A 24,435-nucleotide genomic window follows, 5' to 3' on the forward strand; every position below is an offset into this window, starting at 1 on the left:
AAACGCCAAGCCGGATCATTTCTCAAAATTGATAATGAATCATAACAACTCAAACAGTGCTCTTTTCAACGATTGACAGCCTTATAAATCCCGCCCACAAGACACCTGGTGATCTGCTCTCCACCTACAAATGTGAGGAATTTGCAACATACTTCTGAGATAAGAGAACCAATATTAGGTGAGGAGGATCACTCAGGCAAGACCTGAAGATGTGTTTGATGACTTGTTACCCCACCTTCCACCACATGGAAGCACTATGAACTCTTTTGCAGTGGTCATACAGAAATGCTCAGCAAAGTGGGGGTCTGTTCATCTGCACCTAAAACTACCATGGTGAAACCCCTCCTGAAGAAAAGTAACTTAGACTCTTCAGTCCTTAGCGATTTTAGGCCAATCTCCAACCTTCCCTTTTTAAGCAAAAAAATTATAATTCTTGAAAAAAAGGTGTTCAAACTGTTAAATAATCTCCTTCTTCCCAACTGTACCTTTGACATGTTCCAATCTGGCTTTTGTGCCGATCATAGCACTGAGATAGCACTATGTTGTTAAGTTATTAACTAGGTTCTTAATGACCTTAGAATTAATTAATTAATGCTGATGCCAAAATGCTCTTTGTCCTTGTCCTGGTCAAACTGTCTGCACACTTAAAGACACTACTTACAGTAACACTAAGCACCAGGCAAAAAAACAAGGTGTTACCATTGACTCAGATCTTAATTTTGAAACCCATATCAAGAATGTGACTAAAACATATTTGTATCACTTAAAGAAGAGTAAGTAAGTTTGCCGGAAATCTGCCATCGTGGAGAAATTCTGTCTGAAGTTGTCCAAACAACAACATCCTCCCTAATAATAATATATCCCGCCGAAATGAACTTGCAGTGTTGGACATTAGCTGTTGTTTTTCTGCATGCGCACACGATTGGGAGAGGCAGCCACCAGAGAAAGGTCAGTCTACTCCCCTAGAACACCCCTGGCACTCACAACATGTTTATATGCAAACCGAATGTCAGGTAGGACACTGCATTTTAAAAAGCGTGTTTTCCGAACCAAAACAGCGTTCGTAAATGAAATATTTATTCATAAGGGATTTATTATAAGGTATCTTGTTCCCTGATCGCTACCGATTAAAGATAGTCATTACAACCGTTAGGAAGCTTTTAGAAAGCTTGAATATTACATGGACCTTTACAGAACACAGCTGTAAAGATGCAACCTTTCCTCTCCCAGGCTGACACTGAGAGACGAATGCATGCTTGTATTACTAGCAGCCTTGATTACTGTAACACTCTCCTGTCTGGTCGACCAAAGAAAGCTCTTGGCAAATGATACAAAATGCAGCAGCACGAGTCAGATGGAGAGCACATATCACACAAGTCTCTGCACTGATTACCTGTTAGTTTTATAATTTATTTTAAGATGATTGTATTAGTTTAGAAATCACTCTATGGTCATGCACACCACTGCATGTCAGACATGCTTTTAAGGTATATACCCTGTAGATCCCTCAGGTCCTCAGGTACTGGTCTTTTAAGTATTCTGAAGATTCCAACAACACCTATCTACTTCCTGTTTCAAATGAATAATACTGGGCAGAAGTCTGCACAGGGATGCTACAGACACATTAGCACACTGCAAAATACTGTCACCTATCTAACCATCTGTAGGAGTCTGCAGTGCACAGGGGTTACACACTCATCAGTACCCTCTAAAACACTGTCACTATCATATTTCCTGTTCCACATGAAAAGTACTATATAGGAGTCTGCAGAGGGGTTACCTTGTTGGGAAACACAGTGTCTATCTCCTCCTGCAGCTTGGTCATGATGTGAGGGTTGGTTGCCAGATTGTAGGCCAGGAAGGACAGAGAGCTACTGGTGGTCTCATAGCCAGCAAAGAAGAACATCATTGCCTGGGACAAGATCTCGTGGTCACTCAATCCTATGATGATGGAGAGAGGGGGAGAATGAGAGGGAGGAGAGGGAGAGTGGGAGAAATGGGGTGGTAGATGTGAGAAAGGGACGAAGTAGAGTATTTCCACGGTGTGTTTGTAGGTATAGGTGTTTGAGGCAGGTACTGTATGTGTGTGTTAGATGCTAGTATACAGTGTGTGTGTGTGTGTGTGTGTGTGTGTGTGTGTGTGTGTGTGTGTGTGTGTGTGTGTGTGTGTGTGTGTGTGTTTAAGGCAGGCACCTTTACTCTGCTCCTCTCCCTTTGAGTTGCTGTCTTTCTGCGAGTCTATCATCAGCTGCAGGAAATCTACCCGACTCTGGAAGCAGGCTTACGTCAGATCAAAATCACATGAGAACTACCAGATGCTACCAAATCTCTACAATTGTATTACACAATACTGGCTGAAGATCGTATATTTGATCAGTTATATTTACATACCTTCCTGGTGCTAGCCAGGAAGGTATGTAAGATTAAGGAAGATTAATTTCTGGAAAAACATGTACCAGAGTGATGGCAAGTGTAAAGTGTGGAGAAAAAAAGGAACTGCCCAATATCCACAGCATCCCACATCATCTGTGAAATATGGGGGAGGGGGTGTTATGGCTTGGGCATGTATGGCTTCCACTGTAACTGGCTCACTTGTCTCCTTTGATGAAGATGAATTCAGAAGTGTTCAGAAACATCTTGTCAGTCCAAGTACAACTTAATTGCTTAATTGCTCCAAACTCATTGGACGGCATTTCACCATACAGCAGGACAATGACCCAAAACATACTGCCATAGCAACTAGGAAATTATTCAGGGCCAAAAAGTGAATCCTATAGAATCCTATAGAACATGCATTTAATTTGCTGAAGAGGAGGGCAAAACATCCTAAAAAAACAAACAACAATCGCTGCAATATAGGTCTGGCAGAGCATTACCAGAGAAGATACCCAGCGTCTGGTCGGGTCAATGGGTCACAGACTTTTGCACTTTTGCATACAAATACATGTTTAGTATTTGGGGACCAAATACTAAACATGAGTGCTTAATTTGGACATTTGCATAATGCAAAAGAAGAAAAAATGCTTGTCCCATTACTTACGCAGGGCACTGCAAATGGAACCCATAAGAGTTATTCAACCAAAGAATCCTTTTAGAACCCTTTTTTTCTTTATTTTTTTAATTACATTTTTGCCCTTTCAATGACATGGAGGGAAGACACAATCACTTCCGATTTGAATTCTGACATGTCGTGGCTCCTCTTTATTCATGCAGTTTGAGACGTGCTCAGAGGCAATATAGGAGCCTCAACCAATGAGAATCCAGGATGTTGTCAAACATTGGCAACGCACAAGTTGTGTTTCGGACCATACTACAGAATACTTAAAAGCTTAAAACTTAAATCGCTCAATAACAGATTCAAATTATTAATGTGGAAGCATGAAATTGTTGCTTGGGCAGTGTACTTGCATCAAGACAGATCATTTGTCTTGGTGTATGAGACCATTTCGTCGGTTGGATCGTCTGTGTTTGTGAAAATCCGCCTGGTTTAAGAGTGTATACTGTAGACACTGAGAGATATATATATCCATCATAGTTAACAATAACCAGGATCAGTTTAGCAGACTCACCCCCACAGTTTCCCATATTTCTGGAAGCTCTCTGTGTCAAAATTGGTGAAACCACCCTGGGAACAAAAAAACAAAACAAAAAAATAGCCAGTTCATAAATGCTTGTCATAAACCTGAATTGTGGCTTAGTCTATGATGGCCCTTTTCCACTACAGACCGGCTCGCACTCCTCTCTTTTCGTTTTCGTTCAAAAGCTTTATTGCCCATTTTTCTGGGTAAAACAATTCATATTCAGCTCCCATGGCTTTCACCACAACAACACACATCATGGATGAGTCTACAATGTTGTTGTTTATGGGCTTAATCTCTACAAACCTTCTTATATCCCATTATCGTCCCGAGGAAAGGGATGGGTTTAGGACCAGGAATGCCTAGTTTTTTGAATATTCCATATGGCCAGTATCCATACCTGGTCGGAACAAATATAAATCAACAATCTGACTTGAAACAAAAGCAAAACGATCAAGTCATAGGTATCATTGAAACTGTTAGATAACTGTAATTATCAATACTATCATTTGTATGTATTATCACAACTAACTAACTAACAAATAATATTTTTTATTAAAACTTCTTACACTACGATCAGAGTGATGAGTAAGGCAAGGAGAGTTCATGTCTCGGTGGAGAAGTACGGAAGGTAACCCATCTTTACAGGTTCAATCGCTTCTTCTGAGTAACCCCGGACACGTCTGCTGAAGTGATTATTTTATCCCGTCATGACACCTGTGTTTCAGATCATGAAACACAGGCGAAAGAGTATGTGAGAGGTGAAGTTGAAGCCATGGCTAGTGAATGATTGAAAGGGGATCCCTGCGCAGAGGGCAAAACTCAGTGATGTTATTGTCGGCCTTTATCTTAACATCCTGCTAATAGTTGCTGCCTGTTTGATCCCTATCGGGTTTTAATAGTTTGCAGACCCAGTGATTCAAGAAGGACTATGGGGCAAATATTTTTGGGCAAATATTTTCTTTCGAGTAATACTGAATTTTACATATTTGAACTCCTCTAAAAATGTGTTATGTTCTTTACATGTATGCACTTGTTTTATATCATTGGCTCCTAAAAACAGAATTTCAAAATACTAGTTCAAAACAACATCACATATTACAGTAATGAAGCAACTGATTAACATGAATACAGTGCTCTTCATAAGTATTGGAAAGAGGAAGCATTTTCTGTTCTTTTAGCTCTACACTTGGATTTGAAATCAAACAATTATTATGGGGTCAAAGTAGAGATTCTCAACTTTAATTCAATGGGTTTTTAAAAAAACATTTGTAAACATACTCCCACTATTTCAGGGCTTCAAAAGTATCATATAATGTCCAAATAAAGTACTAATGTTTCGTATTAGGTCAACAATCTGCCTGAAGTCTGCGACCCCACCAGGCACTATCCACTATCCACTATCCACTATCCACTCATCTTTAGAAAATCATTGACATTTCCACATGGTATTGTGTCATAGAGTAGCCTCCCTACAGCAATATTATCTTGACATTGGGATCCTTTGTCCAAACCATATTTCAGGGTGTATGTTTGGTTGCAGGGGCCCAGGCTGTGCTCTCTGACTGCTCCAACTGTAGTAGACCCTGCAGTGAGGAAGAGGTCAACATGCTGCAGTACCATCAGCCAATCACACACAAGAACCAACAGATCGCCAAGACCTCTATTGCACCATGCACGCACGCACACACACACACACACACACACACACACACACACACACACACACACACACACACACAAACACTGTCTCAACAGCCCCTTCCTTCACTCTCACTCTCTCTCTCTGTAGGTGGGTCAGGCTGCGTATTCAGCCTCTAAGGGGGGTATTGTTGGGATGACTCTACCAATCGCCCGAGACCTGGCACCCATGGACATTCGTGTGGTCACCATCGCACCCAGTCAGTAAACACACACACATACATACGCACTCTTTCACACACTCCCCCCCCACCCCCTTCCTCTCCATATCAGACAACCTCTCTCTCCCTCTCCTTAGGTCTGTTCTCCACTCCTCTCCTGGCGGGTTTACCTGAGAAGGTGCGTTCATTCCTAGCCCGCCAAGTGCTCTTCCCCTCGCACCTGGGAGACCCTGCAGAGTTTGCCCACCTGGTGACATCACTGGCTGAGAACCCCATGATCAATGGAGAGGTCATCAAACTGGATGGAGCTATCCGCATGCTGCCCTGAGAGAGAGTGAGTGTGTGTGTGTGTGTGTGTGTGTGTGTGTGTGTGTGTGTGTGTGTGTGTGTCTGTGTGTGATCCAAGGTATACCACTGTGACAGCTCCGATGTGTGTGTTCATGTCTGGTACTCCAAGCTCTGCTGTACTGTACGCTCCATGCAGTTTTGTTTTGTTTTGTAAACTGATCCAGTAATAAACTTCTAATGAGTTTGAGTCTCTCCTCCTCTGTGTCTGTGTAAAGTGAGGTCAGTAGGAGCTAATAGGACAAATGAAACAAGAATGAGCCTTATGAGGCAAGTGTACCTTCATTTGTCCTATTAGAAGTGAATAGAACGCCTGGACACAGGAAATGCTAAATGCTAAAGCTCTCATAACATCACACCTGCATCAGTGTGTGGCTTTATGTACATGTCATCCACAACATTTGAGTGAAGGGAAAGGGACACATTTCTTTTGGAATGGAAAGGAGTCGAGGTACAGTATCTTGGTATACACACGTTTGCTCGAGTTTTGTACCCATTGACTCTGACCCTGTTTGTGTAAGAGGCTAGGGCTGACCCATTCTGATTCAAGATGTTTGTGTAAAAAAGGTATTTATTGCATATATTGTCCACTAAAAAGCAGATGATGGTACAAGTGTAAGGGACCAAGTGCTCCAACCTCAGTCTAGCCTGAAGATCATTCCATATCTGAGGAGCACAGCAGCTAAAAAGTTCTTCTCAATTCTGTAATCACTTGTAGCACATTAAATAGTAACAAGCTGCAAGTTTGATCGCCAATAAGTCGCCATAAAAGCAGTGATGTGAGGTAAAATGGGAGTTTTAAAAGAACTGCTTTATATACAGATGAAATCCAATGATAAGCCCTTCTCAACGTCAAAGAATCCCAACCCACAGACAGATACAAAAGACAATGGTGGGTACAGAAAACATGCCTACAAATGAACTGCAGAGCAGAGTGATAAATCGGGTCTAGTGGTTTAAGAATTGAGGCTGTCGTGTGATTTTAAATTGTGTCACCATAATCACGGACAGGGAGGAGCGTTGCCAAGACAATCTTCCTCCTATTATCAAAGGTGAAGCAAGACATTTCTTTACAAAACAAGTACAAGTCTAACTCGCAAACTGTTGATCACTTTTTCAACATGTATTTTAAAAGTGTATCATCTATCTAAATGCCCAGGTACTTATAATGGGGAACTTGTTCAGTTTGGGTTCTTTTCAGGGTACAAATATGTTGATCATTGTAATCAATATTATGGCATATAGAGAAAAACATAACAGACCTCATGCATACCTCTTCAAATTAAGGTTTACCCAGATTGTTTCTAATCTAACCCATGTGCATACATGTGCCATGTTTTTTCTTCCTCAACTTGTAAATGTAAAAAACACAAACACCACCACTTTGTCTTTTTGTGGTGTTAGGAATACAGACCTCACAGATAAAAATGTTTTGATAAAGGTCATAAACCGAAACATCGACACAATAAATAAGCAGAGGTAACAATCGTGTGTGCAAGAGTATTCATTTTTTACATACCTTTTCTTCCTAAACTCATCATCACTCAACATAGTTTACAGCTATGCAACTTGTAAAATACAGCATTTCAAACATGACACACAGTTTGCCTTTGAATATGACTTTAATGAAAGAGAATTGAAACGGCAAGTGTAGTTATAGTGGTAGTATGCAGGGTAGTTATTGTGGTAGTAAGTTCGAGATAGTTGTGGATTTCCAGAATTGTCTCTGTGTTGAAATATCTGAAAGAGAAAAATTGTCTTATCATTTGTATAGATAAAATCTAAATTATTTTGAGGTGATTTGAGAAGCCAAAAGGATCATCCTTAGAATGCACTGTAAGCAGATAATGGAGGGCATACCTGTATTTTGTTTCCCTTTATGGAAAGCCCTCTCCATGCTCTCTCTGGCAAACTCCAGGTTCGCCGCCATTACTCTTTTCTTTTCAGTCTTCTCCTTCTCTCTCTCCATTTCTGTCTTCATCCTCTTCACGACATCTTCTGTAATCTTTGTCATCAACTCTTTCACTTCCCTCTCCCTCCTTTCCACCATATTATTTATCATCCCATCCATCTCTTCTCTCATGCGTTTAACGTCATCTTCTTTCTCCTTCAGGATTTTCTCCATCTCTTTCTCGACCACTTCTACTCTCTTCATTGCCTCCAACTCCTTTTTCACCCATTCAATATCCTTTTCTTTCTCCTGTTCATTCCTGTTTCTCTGTCTCTCCTCCTCTGCCCATTTCATCACCTCCATCCTCTCTTTCACTTGTTTCACCTCCATTTCTTTCTCCTCCAGGATTCTCTCCATCTCTTTCTCGGCCTCCTCTACTCTCTTCATCGCCTCCAACTCCTTTCTCATCCATTCAAAATCCTTTTCTTTCTCCTTCTCACTCCTGTTTCTCTCTCTCTCCTCCTCTGCCCATTTCATCACCTCCATCCTCTCTTTCACTTGTTTCACCTCCATTTCTTTCTCCTCCAGGATTCTCTCCATCTCTTCTACTGTCTTCATACCCGCCTCCATCTCCTTTCTCATCCATTCAATATCGTTTTCTTTCTCCTTCTCAATCTTCTCCTTCTCCCTCTCCATCTCTGTCTTCATCCACTTCACGACATCTTCTGTAATCTTTCTCATCTCCTCTTCCACTTCACTCTCCCTCCTTTCCAACATATTCTTTATCACATCCATCTCTTCTCTCACGTGTTTAACGTCACATTCTTTCTCCTCCAGGATTCTCTCCATCTCTCTCTCCATCTCTTCGACTCTCTTCATCGCCTCCAACTCCTTTCTCATCCATTCAAAATCCTTTTCTTTCTCCTTCTCACTCCTGTTTCTCTCTCTCTCCTCCTCTGCCCATTTCATCACCTCCATCCTCTCTTTCACTTGTTTCACCTCCCTTTCTTTCTCCTCCAGGATTCTCTCCATCTCTCTCTCCATCTCTTCTTCTCTCTTCATACCCGCCTCCATCTCCTTTCTCATCCATTCAATAACCTTTTCTTTCTCCTTTTCAATCTTCTCCCTCTCTCTCTCCATCTCTGTCTTCATCCTCATCTCCTCTTTCACTTCCCTCTCCCTCCTTTCCACCATATTCTTTATCATCACATCCATCTCTTCTCTCACACGTTTAACGTCGCATTCTTTCTCCTCCAGGATTTTCTCCTTCTCTCTCTCCACCTCCTCTACTCTCTTCATCACCTCCAACTCCTTTCTCATCCATTCAATATCCTTTTCTTTCTTCTTCTCATTCCTGTCTTTTTCTCTCTCCTCCTCTGCCCATTTCATCACCTCCATCCTCTCTTTCACTTGTTTCACCTCCATTTCTTTCTCCTCTAGGATTCTCTCCATCTCTCTGTCAACCTCTTCTACCCTTCTCTTCATCACCTCCATTGTTTCGGTCTCCTTCTCACTCATCTTTAATCTCTCTTCGCTCTTCTTTACCTCCTTCTCTCTCTCCTGCACCACCCTCTCTCTCTCCTCCACCTCCTTCTCTCTCCTCTTCATCTCATTTCTTGTTTTTTCCATCTCCCTCTGGAAAGTCTCCTCCATCTCCTTTGTCACTTTCTCCACCTCCTCCACCTCTTTCGCCTTTATTTCCAACTGGACAATCCTCTCCTCCAAATCCTTTTTGTTATTTTCCTGCGTCTTTTGAATGCGACTGAGTATTGCATTGCATTCATTCACTTTCTCAGTGTCTCTATCCAACACTTTCCTCTTCCTCTCCATATTATCTTTAAGATGGTTGACTATCTTCCTCTTCCTCTCCACCATTTCTCTGTCCTTGTCCACCATTTCTCTGTCCTTGTCCACCCTCTCTCTCTCCTCCTTCAGCCTCTCCTTCTCTGCATCGGTGTGCTCCTTCACCTTATGCAGAAGGTTTTGGGCTCCCTCCACCTCTTCCGCTCTCTCCTCCATCTCCCTCCTCCAACCCTCCTTCTCTTCCTTTCTTTCTTTAGCCACTCTGGCCCTCTCTCTCGTGTGCCTGGCCCGTCTTGATGTCCTCTGTGGGAGTGGGGTGTAGGCTGCGAAAGCTGCCGGTCCTGCTGCCTCCATCATCAGGGCAGCCTGATCCTCTTTACACTCCTGTGGACATACAGTGAACACACTACAGGTGCAGTCTCGAGAATGTCTCTATGAATGTATTTGTCTTTTCTGAGTATAAAACCATTCAATTGTCTCCAGTGATCTTTACATATTGTCTATGTTTAGCCATCCTGAATGGGGTGAGTGGGTAGTTATCAAATACAGTAGCATAGGGCTTTGAAACTTCCTGATGGAGATGACAGACACAATGACAGGGAAACGTCAAGAAATATGATTGCGTTAGATAACAGGCTTCCCTCGCAAAGAGATTGCGGTACCTCACAATGTTCTCAAGAATAGGCTGTTGCGTTCCCAATTTCCCAAAAGGGGCTCTCTAGTTTTGCCTTTAAAAAAGGCCTACATCTACCTTTTATTCAACATATCCGACACAATTTATATTGCAAATCATGTAGGCCTGTACAGTAAGTAATTGTAGGCCCTTTGCAAAGTCAACTTACGACTTACTTAAGGAAAGGTCCTGTCGATTAAGACCTATTAGTGCCAACTATGTTTGGTTATATTTTAGATAGGGCCTACCTGAAAACATCAAATTAACCATTTTGATATTGTTCTGTCAATCATCTTTCTTCGATAGTCCATCCTCTATAGGTTATTTATAAAGCTGTCTCGTTTTAATGTTGATCTTTAAAATGGTTGATTTTGCAGCCACATTTCTCTCTGTAACAACGATTGAGCTCGTCCCGTTTCACTTTTTAGGCTGTTACGCTGCTCTTTCACTGACAAACAGCTGTTTTTGGAATTAAGCGCTCACCGAAATTACCGCGATTTGACTTGATGTTGGGATCAAACTGTCTGCCGAGTCGGATGAATTACTTCCCAGAGATCTAACAACAAAGAGTAGCCAATTAAGGGTATTTCTTTGCAGTAGGTCTAGGTCCTGATTGTGGGGGAAATGTTGCTTTGAATTGTAGGCTACTTTGACTGGACGATAACATACGAATACAAACAAGTGTACAGTAACATGTTGTCACCACGGATGATAGAGCTTGATTTCATTAAATTTGATTAATTTTCAGCCCTGCTTCTTACAGCTTTGCGTTTACTTGAAGGCAGTTCACGGACTTGAGGTAGGCTGAAAATATACAGGAGCTTGTCGGCCTAGTGCTTATTCGATTAAGGTAGGGGGGATCTGCGCGAAGCCCACACATCGTGTCGCTCACCGGCCCCGCAGCCCACAGATCGACCGGCCCACCAGCAGCCATGGCACAGCCCTTTACACAACATTTAGGCAGCACCCCCTCTCGAAAGATACATCCTACGTCCTTGGACATTTGGCCCAAGTATTGGGGCAATTTAATATAAAGTATTCCCGTTTATTTAAACTAAAATAGAGCAAGGCAAACTTACCTGCGGCGGGTCCCACCAGTTTTTCTCCATTGTGTTGAAATGTAATTGAATCTATTTCCACTAATGAGCGTAACACATTACAAATGACAACCAGCAAAGGCTATTTGACAACAACTGGAGGTTCAAGTGACCAAAGTGACTTTTACATAAATTTACGTCATTGCTAGCAGCGTCATCAAGACAACAGCATTATGACGCAGGAGATATTTATTTGATTACAGATATGCTCATGTTGTTTCTTGGAAAATATACGTCGTTGGGATTAATCATCATCATATTATTAATTAATAGACAAAACACAGACATAGATATAGGTATATAGATCAGTGGTAGGGGCTCGGGGTCGTTTCTGGACATGGCCCTCCATTGTAATTTACATTTACATTCATGGCATTTAGCAGACGCCTTTATCCAAAGCGACTTACAACAATACATTTGTTTAAGTAATTGAATCATCTATCCAACAGTCATCATAAGACAAAGTAATCAATGCTCACACCAGGGGCCATAGGCAGTCGGCTATTTCATTTTATTTGTATTAGCAGGAGAGAACTTGTACAAGGGGGGTAGCGGGGATGAAGAGGTCTCTGGGTGGGGTTGGGGTTAGGGTTAGTATAGGGGGGGGGATAAATGGAAAACATACTCGTGGTTCAGGTATTAACTGCCAATGAACTTAGTTGGAACAATACAAATTACAATGTAAAACAATAACAATATAATATCAACATTTCAGTATTATATCAAAATAATGATTTAGAAATATGGTACAACCTGTGAGCTGCCTGGTTGCCTTGGCAACGGTAAACTACAGCGCTGTTCATCAGCGGTTCGGACTCTGGCTCTAACCGTCTACCTTCTCTTAACCGTTAGGAGAAAACGAAGAAAAACAAAGAAAATGTAAACTACAAAACACTCTAACATTAAATCCTACACATACATCTGTATCAGTGGAGTCAGGCAAACGTTACACCAGACTCCCTTCGACATGTTTTGTCAGGTGTCATTTGACAACAACCACTCATCGTAAACGGCAAGCTAGTGCTAACTCGTCCTCGTTTAGGATACCAAGCTAGCGCAAGTACCGCTAACAAACTACAAACTTCATATGCTACTATGCCTAACGGTACACTAAATAGAAAGCCTACATTAATGACAAACTGTATTAATGCTTATGCTTAAGAATAAATGGAAAACACACTAGTGAGTCGTCTGGTCCTCAGTCTTTACTGGTTCAGGTATTAACTGCCAACTGAAGAACGCAGCGCAAGCCACAGCTTATATACCCGCAGGTGATCTAGTGCCTTTTATACTCCAAATAGAAATGCGTGAAATTGAATGGGGGGAGTCTGTAAACATGCAAGATAAAGTGCATACATATAAAATAACACATTTACGTAAGTGGCCAATTACATATAAATATATTATGTGCCACATAAACAGTGGAAAAAGCAGTGAAGCCCTTAGCAGACATAGGGGAAAATGTACAGTATATACAAACATGTACAGGAGCAGGACGTATTGTGTCTCTGTTAACACAGTTGTGTCATGTGTAATTGTGTTAAATGATCCATAATAAGTGCTGTCCAGTTTCCTCTATATTATATATAACATGGTGAATAACTCCCCGATATTTCTTTAAGGCCAATATCAGATATGTCTGTCAAGCTCTAATTACAATGAGCTGTCCTCCCATTTCTACCTCCATCAGCCTCCTGTTGCACAGTAATGAGTGATAAAGACACCTGATGACAAGGATGAGAAATGTAAAGATCACGGTTTCATCCAAGGCCCATCTACCTTTCATTCAAATTATGCTAAGATTATTATCATTGGTGATTTTAACCTACATGTGGACAATGAGACTGACTCGACAGCCATGGATTTGATGAATCTCTTGAATTCTACGGACTTTATTCAGTGAGTTACTGGGCTCACCCATAACCACTGCCACACCCTGGACCTAGTGATTACAAAGGGTCTTACTCCTGTTGCATCCTCTATTATTTATCTAGCCATGTCGCTGAGCAGATGAGATTCATGATGATGAATATGAATAGTACACCATCAACAGCTTCCTCCTGTGATAATGATTTATTAACCAGCTTCAACACCAAACTAAGGGCAACTATCGACTCTGTAGCACCAGTCAAACAGTTTGATTGATTTCCTGGTGAAATGCATTGCGGACATATGGATGTCACAGAACTAGTCATTCGAGCAAAAACCAGGTAGGACACTCCATTTTAAAAAGCGTGTTTTCCGAACCAAAACAGCGTTTGTAAATGACATATTTATTTCAAGGGATCTCGTTCCCTGATCGCTACCGATTAAAGAGAGTCATTACAACCTTTAGGAAGCTTTTAAAAAGGTTGAATATTACATGGACCTTTACAGAACACAGCTGTAAAGGTGCAACCTTTCCTCTCCCAGGCTGACACTGAATGACAAATGCATGCTTGTATTACTAGCAGCCTTGATTACTGTAACACTCTCCTGTCTGGTCGACCAAAGAAAGCTATTGGCAAATGATACAGAATGCAGCAGCACGAGTCAGATGGAGAGCACATATCATACAAGTCTCTGCACTGATAACCTGTTCGTTTTATAATTTATTTTAAGATAATTGTATTAGTTTAGAAATCACTCTATGGTCACGCACACCACTGCATGTCAGACATGCTTTTAAGGTATATACCCTGTAGATCCCTCAGGTCCTCAGGTACTGGCCTTTTAACTATTCTGAAGATTCCAACAACACCTATCTACTTCCTGTTTCAAATGAATAATACTGGGCAGAAGTCTGCACAGGGATGCTACAGACACATTAGCACACTGCAAAATACTGTCACCTATCTAACCATCTGTTCCAAAGCAATAGTAATAGATACTGTAGGAGTCTGCAGTGCACAGGGGTTACACACTCATCAGTACCCTCTAAAATACTGTCACTATCATATTTCCTGTTCCACATGAATAGTACTATATAGGAGTCTGCAGAGGGGTTACCTTGTTGGGAAACAGTGTCTATCTCCTCCTGCAGCTTGGTCATAATGTGAGGGCTGGTTGCCAGATTGTAGGCCAGGAAGGACAGAGAGCTACTGGTGGTCTCATAGAGTGTTTCCACAGTGTAATGAAATCAATAGCTTCATTTATTAAGCACAAAATGATTGAGACTGAAAGCTATATGGAGGCAGTTGTACCGACTGTGAGGAACAGTGAGCTGAAGATGTCAAACTTGAGCATTTTCTTGATGTTGGTCACAAAGGGGTCAGAGGGGTTGTGGAGGGAGTCGATGTCGACACTGAATGAAGTGCTGACGACCACATCCATACTGTATGGTCCAAAGAACCTGGAACACAACCACAAAATCTTTGACCACCAGAACCACAACCACAAAATTAAAGGGGGAGTTCACTGAAATTACAAATTCACCTTATCTTTTCGGAGAGAAATACTCACTCTTTTAGTTCAATGGGCTCTTCGTTATCGGCCGTCTTCTTCAGATTGCTGACCAAATTACCAGAGTGCTGCTTCATGATCCCGAACATCTGAGTTGGGAAGGATACATGGAAAAATATGATGATTGATACATGGATTAATATATGCAAAACATGGGTTAATATCATTTTTGAAACAGGAATTATTTTAATGTTTATATAGCCTGAGAATATACATTATGTATATAGTCAAGGAATAAGTGACTCCAAAGATGAACTATTATTCTAAACTCTGTCATCTGACCACTGAACTTATCTAAGATAAGATTAAATATACTTTGTTGTCCCGGATGGAAATTTGTCTTAGACAATTAAAGTTGCTGCTTCACACAACAACAAACAACAATGAATACACACTATACACATAGTACAAATCACATAAACACACACACACACACGTCAGAGTTGTTAGTCATTCATTTATTTGTGTTGTTGGAATGAATAAAAGAAGGAGAGGAGAGATGGGACTGTACCTCTTTGATCCGCCCACTGGTGAAGGAGGGAGACAGGACACTGCGGATCCGTCTCCATGCATCATCCTCAGCGATAAACACGGCGTCATACAGAGGCCCGTTGAGATAGAAATTCTAGAAAAATAACAATGATTATATACTGCAAAATTAACCGAATATTAATAATGCTATAATAACAATGATATTATCTATTTAATGAGCCCTTATGTTTTTTTCCCCATACAACAACTTCAATTTAGCGTATTACCCTCCTGTTAGTGAAAAGGGAGTAGCATTCCTTGATGAGGATGGTTTTGATCATGGCTGTGTCCATGATACACAGGACAGGCTGACGGCCATCATAGATCCTACAGACCAGCAAAAACAAAGACAGTTAGATATACACTCACCCAACACTTTATTAGGAACACTATACTAATACTAGGTAGAGCCTCCCTTTGCTCTCAAAACAGCCTCAATTCTTTGTGACATTGATTCCTTTGAGATTCTGGTCAATGATGACATGATTGCATCACGCAATTCCTGCACATTTTTCAGGTGCACTTTCAAGATGTGAATCTCCCGTTGTGCCACATCCCAAAGATGTTCTATTGGATTCAGATCCGGTGACAAGGAAGGCCACTGAAGAACACTGAACTCATTGTCATGTTCATGAAACCAGTTTAAGACGACTTTTGCTTTGTGACATGGTGCATTATCATGCTGGAAGTAGCCATTAGAAGGTGGGTAAATTGTGGCCATGAAGGGATGCACATGGTCAGCAACAATACTTAAATAGGCTGTGGCATTCAAGCAAATATACCGTAGATAGAGACAGACAGACCCATCACAGATCCTGCACTCTTTGAAAAAGTGCTACCTAGAACCAAAAAGGGTTCTTCTTCCACTGTCCCTTTGAAGAAACCTTTTGGGTTCCATGTAAAACCCTTTCCACAGAAGGTTATACAGTACCGTGCGTAAGTAATGGGACAGTGAAGCATTTTTTCTTCTGTTTGGATTTGAAATAAAAACGTAGAGATTTTTATTTTTTATATAATGTACATATTGGTTTATCATTCAGAAATTCCAACACTTTTATGCATAATCCCCCTATTTCAGGCTACACAAAAGTGATAGGACAATTGGCTTGACAAGTGTGTTCGTCAGGTGTGTTCCGTCACATAATTTGTGCAGTCTGCTATTGGTGTCTTGTCAACATGAGGACCAAAGAGATGTTATTGAAAGTCAGGGAAGCCATTATGATGCTGAAATATCAGAAAAAAAGTAAACATAGCCAAAACCTTAAACCTACCAAAATCAACAGTTTGGAACTTCATTTAACTTCATTAAAAGGAAAGAAAGCACTGGTGAGCTCAGAAATCGCAAATTACCTAGTAGGCCAAGGAAGACTTCCAGTGGATAACCAAAGAGTGCTCACCATAATTGAGAATCATTTATTTACATCTTGTCAGTCCAAGTACAAGTAAATGGCTCCAAACTCATTGGACAGCATTTCATCATACAGCAGGACAATGACCCAAAACATACTGCCATAGGAACTAGGGAATTTTTCAGGGCCAAAAAGTGGAAAGTTGTTGACTGGCCAAGTCAGTCTCCAGATTTAAATCCTATAGAACATGCATTTCATTTGCTCAAGAGGAGACTTAGGGCAAAACATCCTTAAAAAAACAACAACAGTCGCTGCAACATAGCATTACCAGAGAAGATACCCAGCGTCTGGTTGGGTCAATGGGTCACAGACTTTTGCACTTTTGCATACAAAGGATTGGGGACCAAATACTAAACATGAGTGCTTAATTTAGACATTTGATAATGCAAAAGAAGGAAAAATGCTTGGGCACCAAAATGGCTAGAGCCAGCCCTGATTAACAGAACCTTTATCGAGCGCACAACATCACATTAATGCCCATAGGAAGAATGAGAATAGAGTATCAACAAAATAACCAATTTAACACAATTTAAAACAACATACGTCTGTAAGTTTTAACCATACGTTAACGTGCATCAAGGACAACGCGGGAGAATGATGCCCTTGATGGGCCTAACCCAAAACTCAAAGAATATCTCGCTGTCCCTCTCCTTAAATATCATTCCCAACAAAGGACAAGGTGTTAGATACATTACAATAGCAAAGGAATTGACAAATGGTGAAAGCTGAAAAATCTGAAACATAGTCAAAACCTTAGACTTGCCAAAATCAAGCACTGATGAGTTCAGCAATCGCAAATGGCTGAGGCTTCACTGCAAGATGCAAACCACTAGTTATTCTTAAAAAGGATAGTCGGGTTACAGTTTGCTAAGAAGTACCTAAAAAGCCTGCAGAGGTGTGGAAAAAAGTCTTGTGGACAGATAAGATGAATATTATCAGAGTGATTGCAAGAGGAAAGTTTGGAGAAAAAAGGATCTGCCCAAGGTTTACAGCATACCATCTCATCTGTGAAACATGGTGGAGGGGATGCTATGGTTTGGGCATGTATAGCTGCCACTAGAACTTGCTAACTTATCATAATTGATGATGTTACTGCTGACAGTAGCAGCAGAATGTATTCTGAAGTGTACAGAAATATCTTGTCTGGTCGAGTAAAAACAATGCTTCCAAATTCATTGGATGGCGCTTCATCATACAGTAAGACATTGACCCAAAACATACTGCCATTGGAGCTAGGGAGATTTTCAGGGCGAAAAAGTGGAAAGTCCTTGACTGGCCATGTCAATGTTTGGATTTAAATCCTACTGAACATGCATTTCATTTTCTGATGGTAAGATTTTGGGCAAAAAGACCTGGCAAAAAGATGGCTGGCCTGGCAGAATATCACCAGAGAAGATACCCAGCACCTGGTGGGGTCAATGGGTCCCAGACGGTTATTGCATACAAAGTATTGTCAACCAAATACTAAACATTAGTGCATCATTTCGACCATGTATACCAATACTAGACAAAAGAAAAGAAAAGAATCTAGCAAAAGCAAACTATGTTCTGACAGGGTTTGACTCATCTAATACGACATCAGATCTGGATAGGTTCCTTGATTTCCTCTGAAAGGTGACATAGGCATGAAAACATGTACACAACATCAAGAAGAAACCATTGATTAAAGCCAAATCAATTGACAGAGGCATGGCAGAAAATGTGTGTTGTCTCTTTAAAAGAAATGTTAAAAATCTCTTTGTTTTCCCTGAATGAAACAAAGCACAGGTGTTTAAAAGGCCAGCCCCACCCCTGATTACAATGATCCACACATGGAGACAGCCAAAGCAACATAGATCAATAAGACATCGCACATGTCACACCAGAATGTGTGTTGGCAAGTGTGTGCCCTTATAGCCAGGATCCACTCTCTGGTCACATCTCCCTGATGTTGGTTATGAAGAACTTTATCAAACGTTTGGATTTGAAATTAAACAATTACTACAAGGTTAAAGTAGAGATTCTCAGCTTTTATTTGATGGTATTTGTATACACATTGGTTTCACCATTTAGAAATTACCCCACTTTTTATGCATAATCCCCCTATTTCAGTGTACCCAAAAGTAATGGGACAGACTTATCAAATGTCCAAATGAAGCAGTCATGTTTAGTATTTAGTGGACAATCCACTAGTATTTAGTGGACAATAACTGCCTGAAGTCTGCAACCCACTAACCTCACCAGACGCTGGGCATCTTCTTTGGTGATGCTCTGCTAGGCCTGTACTGCAGCCATCTTTAGTTGTTGTTTGTTTTGAGGTCTTTTTGCCTAAATTCTTATCATTAGGGAAATGTAATGCATGTTCAATTGAATTTTAATCTGAAGATTGACTTGGCCAATCAAGATCTTTCCACTAGTTGCTATGGCAGTGTTTTGGGTCATTGTTTTATTGTATGGTGTGGCTCCATCCAATGCATTTGGAGGCATTTGCTTGCACTCAAGCAGACAAGATGTTTCTGTGCACTTCAGAATACATTCTGCTGCTGCCGTCAGCAGGTACAATCATCAATTAAGACAAGTTAGCAAGTTCTAATGGCAACTATACATGCCCACACCTAACACCCCCTGCACCATGTTTCACAGATGAGGTGGTATGCTGTGGATCTTGGGCAGATCCTTTTTTCTCCAAACTTTTGTCACTCTAGTCCATGATAATATTCATCTCATCTGTCCACAATATCTTTTACGAGACCTTTGCAGGCTTTTTAGGTACTCTTTTTTAGCAAACTGTGACCATCCTTTTTGATGATAACTAGTGGTTTTTGATGATAAATGTGTCTTCCTCTTAGTTATAAACAAACCAGAATTAAATGCATAGGTCTATGTATGTATGGATGGATGGATGGATGTTGTCATTGGAACAGCTGGAAGACTTTCTCTGCATCCCCGAAAAAACACATGTACGCAAGCACGCACAAACACACACACACACACGCACGCACGCACGCACACACACACACACACACACACACACACACACACACACAGGCATGTTTAAGATATGCGTAGCCCATGTTTATTAGTTGACTTTGTTGTGGGGTTAGTTTAGATACAGCGCACGATGCAACAAACAGGTATAATATCAGCACACCTCAGCATTGCTACACCCACGTGCTACCACAGGGAACTGGTACCCGCATAGTTAGATATGGTGGTCCCACACCAGAGAGAACTGGTATGTTCCAGATCATTATACGAGGTAACTAGCTAGTAAATTATTAATTACTAGAAAGTGCTCAGTAGTCCTAGGGCTACAAACACAAGCTGACCAACCCTCCTGCAAACAGGGTGCTAATATTTCTCAATATTACCTTGTCAAAGCTAGCCAAGGTTCTCAGCTGTCCGGAAACAACAAGTAACTTAGTTAGCCGTCCGTCCCAAGTGCTAGCTGTAGCCTACACATGTGACCTTGCAAGTTCTAATAATAACCTGAGGAATTATCGTCGAGCTAGGGTTCAACAATAACAAAAAATTGAGAGCTCACAGGTTAGCCTGCTAGCTCAGAGAGTTAACAGGTGCTCAGAAGGTGAAAATCATCGTTGAGCTGAACCGTAGGATTCTATCAGAGACAATCTAACGCCCCGTGAGAATCATAGGCTGAGGTGTAGCCAGCTACAACAACACAACTACAGTACACTTTTCAACCTAACGCCCCATGAGAATCATAGGCTGAGGTGTACCCAGCTACAACAACACAACTACAGTACACTTCAGACAGTCAGAGAGTGAAGAGTGGAAAGGATGAAATGGTGCGCTTGTAGCATCCCTTTATTGGGACAGGTGATAGGCGTTGCTATCACTTGCAAGTGTGTACGAGGTGTGATTCTGTAAATCAAGATGTAAGTACAGTGCTCTCGGAAAGTATTCAGACCCCTTCACTTTTTCCACATTTTGTGATGTTACAGCCTTTTTCCTCATCAATCTACACACAATACCCCATAATGACAAAGCAAAAACAGGTTTTTAGAAATTGTTGCTAATTTATTCAAAATAAAAAACTGAAATATCACCTTTACATACGTATTCAGACCCTTTACGTTTTTTGTTGAAGCACCTTTGTCATTATTGCGTATTGTGTGTAGATTAATGAGGAAAAAAAATAATTTCATCTATTTTTGAATAAGGCTGTAACATAACATAATACGGAAAAAGTGAAGGGGTCTGAATACTTTCAGAATGCACTGTATGTGCCTGTTATAGTCCCATTGTGTGATTGGTGTGTGTACTGTTTTCTGGCACAGGCCTTAACTGATCCAACAAGTTCACCAATCATCAATGGTGTGATATGAAGTTGATGGATTTTAATGTTACATGCTACACCAGTGCGTGTGTAAAGTGTTGACATTGCGCAGCTGCTGCAGCAGCAACGCAAAATGATTCTTGGAGTGCTTGGAAATGGTATCAATGCTTTTTGGACGCTTAAAAACATATTCAATTAGTTTCATAGTATGGTAAAGTAATAGAAACATAGATTACAGAAATACATACAATAGTGGTACCTGTATGAAAAACAAAGTGATTGTCCTCGTTTATATTTGGAGGTAGAGGACAAACCCCAACTCTAAGATATTCAGACTTGACAAGACTCTCAACATAAAACAATGTACAGAATCCATAAATTAGAAGTTCCTTGCAGAAACAGACTGGGAGGCTATTTCTTCTGCATCCACACGTGCAAATGGTCACGTTTCTGGTGTAAGAGTAAATACTGCCATCTAGGGTTTAGAGATGGTTAACAGGAAATGGATACATTATTTTACGGATGTACTTTAGGCCTACGTTTGAGTAATTTAGCAGAAGCTCTTATCCAGAGCGACTTAAAATAAATAGCTACATTCATCTTCAGCTACATACATCACGGTCATCACAAGTAAGACTTTCTATAATAATAAATGCCACAAGCAGTCACAGTGGTAGAGAAAGGAAGTCAATTTAATTTAATGTTCAACTTAATTTATTGAACTTAAGACAACTATATAAATTGATTTGCTATGTATCCCTAAATAGCGGCCAATTGTGTTGAGGTTTCCAGGCTAACGGTGTCGGCATGTGCAGTCCCCTGTCTTATCTCTGCACCCCCACACGCTCTCAGCCAGGGCCACATCAACAAGGCTTTTGACAGAAAGGCTCGTCCCCTGGTTTGCCTGATTGTGTACCAGCTGAGCCATCAGAGAACATGAGGGTTGGGGCATCTCTGCATATCTGGAGCCATCGTTCATCTGAAATTAAAAAAGTAACATCAGAGGGGAGTGCAAGGTGAGACAAGAATTGGACAAATTCAACTGAGAGTTGAAGGTCATGGACTAAATGCTATAGTAAAACTAGCAACAATCACCTTCATCTACTTAGTCTATAGGTTCTCTACCATCTCTCTAATCGTCACCATGCTCACCTTCTTCAATGTCTCCCTCTCCTGTTCTAGCTTCTCTTTTTCCAGACTCTGTTTCGCTCTTTCTTCAGCCACCATCACCAGGGCCTCTCTCCTCTTGATGGCCTCTATCTCTTTCTCCATCTGTTTCTTATCCTTTTTAAATGTCTCCTTCTCCTTCCACATCTTGAGCATTTCTCGCTCCACATCCTGCCCGTCTCTTTTGATTTTCATCCACTCCTTCTTTATCATTTGCAACTCTGCTCCGACCTTCTCTGTCTTTCTAAGCATCTCCATTGAGGTCTCCATTTCCTGCTCTAGCTTCTCCTTTTCCTGGCTCAGTTTAAGTCTTTCTTCGGCCTCCATCACCAGGGCCTCTCTCCTCTTGACTGCCTCCATTTCTTTTTCCATCTGTTTCTTGGCCTTGAGAAATGTCTCCTTCTCCTTCCACATCCCGAGCATTTCTTGCTCCACCTTCTGCCCGTCTCTTTTGATTTTCACCCACTCCTTCTTTATCATTTGCAACTCTGCTCCGACCTTCTCTGTCTTTCTAAGCATCTCCTTTGAGGTCTCCTTCTCCTGCTCTTCCTTCTCTTTTTCCTTGCTCAGTTTAAGTCTTTCTTCGGCCTCCATCACCAGGGCCTCTCTCCTCTTGACTGCCACCATATTTTTCTCCATCTCTTTCTCCGTCTGTTTCTTGGCCTTGAGAAATGTCTCCTTCTCCTTCCACATCCTGAGCATTTCTTGCTCCACCTTCTGCCCGTCTCTTTGGATTTTCACGCTCTCCTTCCTCATCATATTTAACTCTGCCTCTGCCTTCTCAGCCTTTCTAAGTATCTCCTTTGAGGACTCCTTCTCTTTCTCAATCTCCATCATGAGGATCTTGATCCCACTGTCTATCTCCTCCCTCTCCCTATTGAACTCATTCCTGTCCTCCTGCAGTCTTTCTGCCTTTCTGGCCAGGATCTCCTCCTCCCTCTGCCTAACTTTTTGGTCCCTTCTCTTTTGTTTCTCATATTCCTCTATCTTTTTCTCAAACTCTGCCTTCTCTGTCTTAATCCTCTCATGCTCCTTCCTGATATCCTCAATACTCATATATATTTTCACCTCCATTGTTTTTATGCACCTTCAGTAGATAGAACACAAACAAAAATGATTGAAATAATCTCCACACACCCATACTATAATGCAACAGGAATGTCAGAAAGATTCCCCAAATGAGAATGGTATAACAATCTTTGAGTTTGCCCTTCTGAATCAGTCAACAAATACCAGTACACCGATTGGCAGCAAAGAAATGTTATTATCTATAATGTGCGTTCGGCTGGCGTCATAATGGGTTTGGAATGACTATCATGGTAATTCACTGCCTAACAACTCTTATCAGCGTTCGATGCAATGGTTCGAAGTGACTTGGTCCTGTCAGAGGCCTATGTTAGAGTCAGCAAAAGCTTCCAGTGTGGGTTGGCTGGCTATGTTTGTTGACACGCCTTGAAATATAGCCTACAATTGTGGCCAACAGGTCAAATATCAGTGGCCATATAATGGGCACATTTTATTAACTGGAATCGGCCTGGTACAGGTAGGAGCCTATAGGCTAATAAGCAGAAGACCTCGGCAAAATTAAAAAAGCCCTAATTCAATTCATGCATTTAGGTCTCTCATAATAATAATAAAAAATATATTTTATTTGGAATGTGTTTTTCATTTGTCGCCGACAATTTCAAAGCCTGTGCAGTTGAGTGCAATAGACACACAAACAAAAACACAAACAAAACACTAACAACAACAAGAGGACAGGACCTAAAGGAAGGCCTTTCTAAAGATGTGAGTTTTTAGGCATATAGAAATATCCAACGCTGAATTCGACTTAATGGGAATATCATCTCCTTGTGACAGATATCTCTCAGTGACATTTTTACGCGTCCCTTGTCCAAATGCTGTAAAGGTAGTCGGCCTATGCCGTCTCAAGTATTTACAAATACAAGTGTTATAAAACTATACTATATGTCAACTATACTACATCTCTGGCCTACATTAGCCTACCTCAGTCAGTAGGCTGTGTATAAGCGCCGAATCTTCCGGTTATAATCTCTTTATATCTCACTCTGGTAATACTGATTGCACAGGTTCAGGTTGCGTCTTAGCTCGTTATGCCACTAAACTAAAAGTTCAAGAACTTTGTGTATTATTGCAGAACATTCTCAATTCTGTGTACATATCAACGTCATAATGATACCAATAGCAACGCATTTTGGGTGGAATCCTAACTCCAAATCCGCGCGCGTAAATCTTGCATTCATGTCAATGGGAAATTGATTCGATTTACACGCGGATCTCGAGTTAGGATTCCACTGCAATACACATTTAAGTTTAAGTTCATTTGAATTTATAGTGC

At 41.0% G+C, this 24,435-nt stretch overlaps 1 pseudogene across 1 annotated transcript in view; it reads right to left on the reverse strand.

The window, feature by feature from the left end:
- LOC310819882 (cytochrome P450 3A27-like) overlaps window positions 1-24,435 on the reverse strand; it is a 186,679-nt pseudogene that overhangs the window by 161,685 nt on the left and 559 nt on the right. Inside the window, exons 2-3 of the transcript in view lie at window positions 3,885-3,978; window positions 3,570-3,622 (exon numbers count right to left, since the gene is read on the reverse strand). The product of the transcript in view is annotated as a cytochrome P450 3A27-like (transcript). The remainder of the gene's footprint in view (window positions 1-3,569; window positions 3,623-3,884; window positions 3,979-24,435) is intronic.

This window comes from Argentina silus (genome assembly GCF_951799395.1).
Source record: "Argentina silus genome assembly, chromosome: 19".
Lineage (NCBI taxonomy): Eukaryota > Metazoa > Chordata > Actinopteri > Argentiniformes > Argentinidae > Argentina > Argentina silus.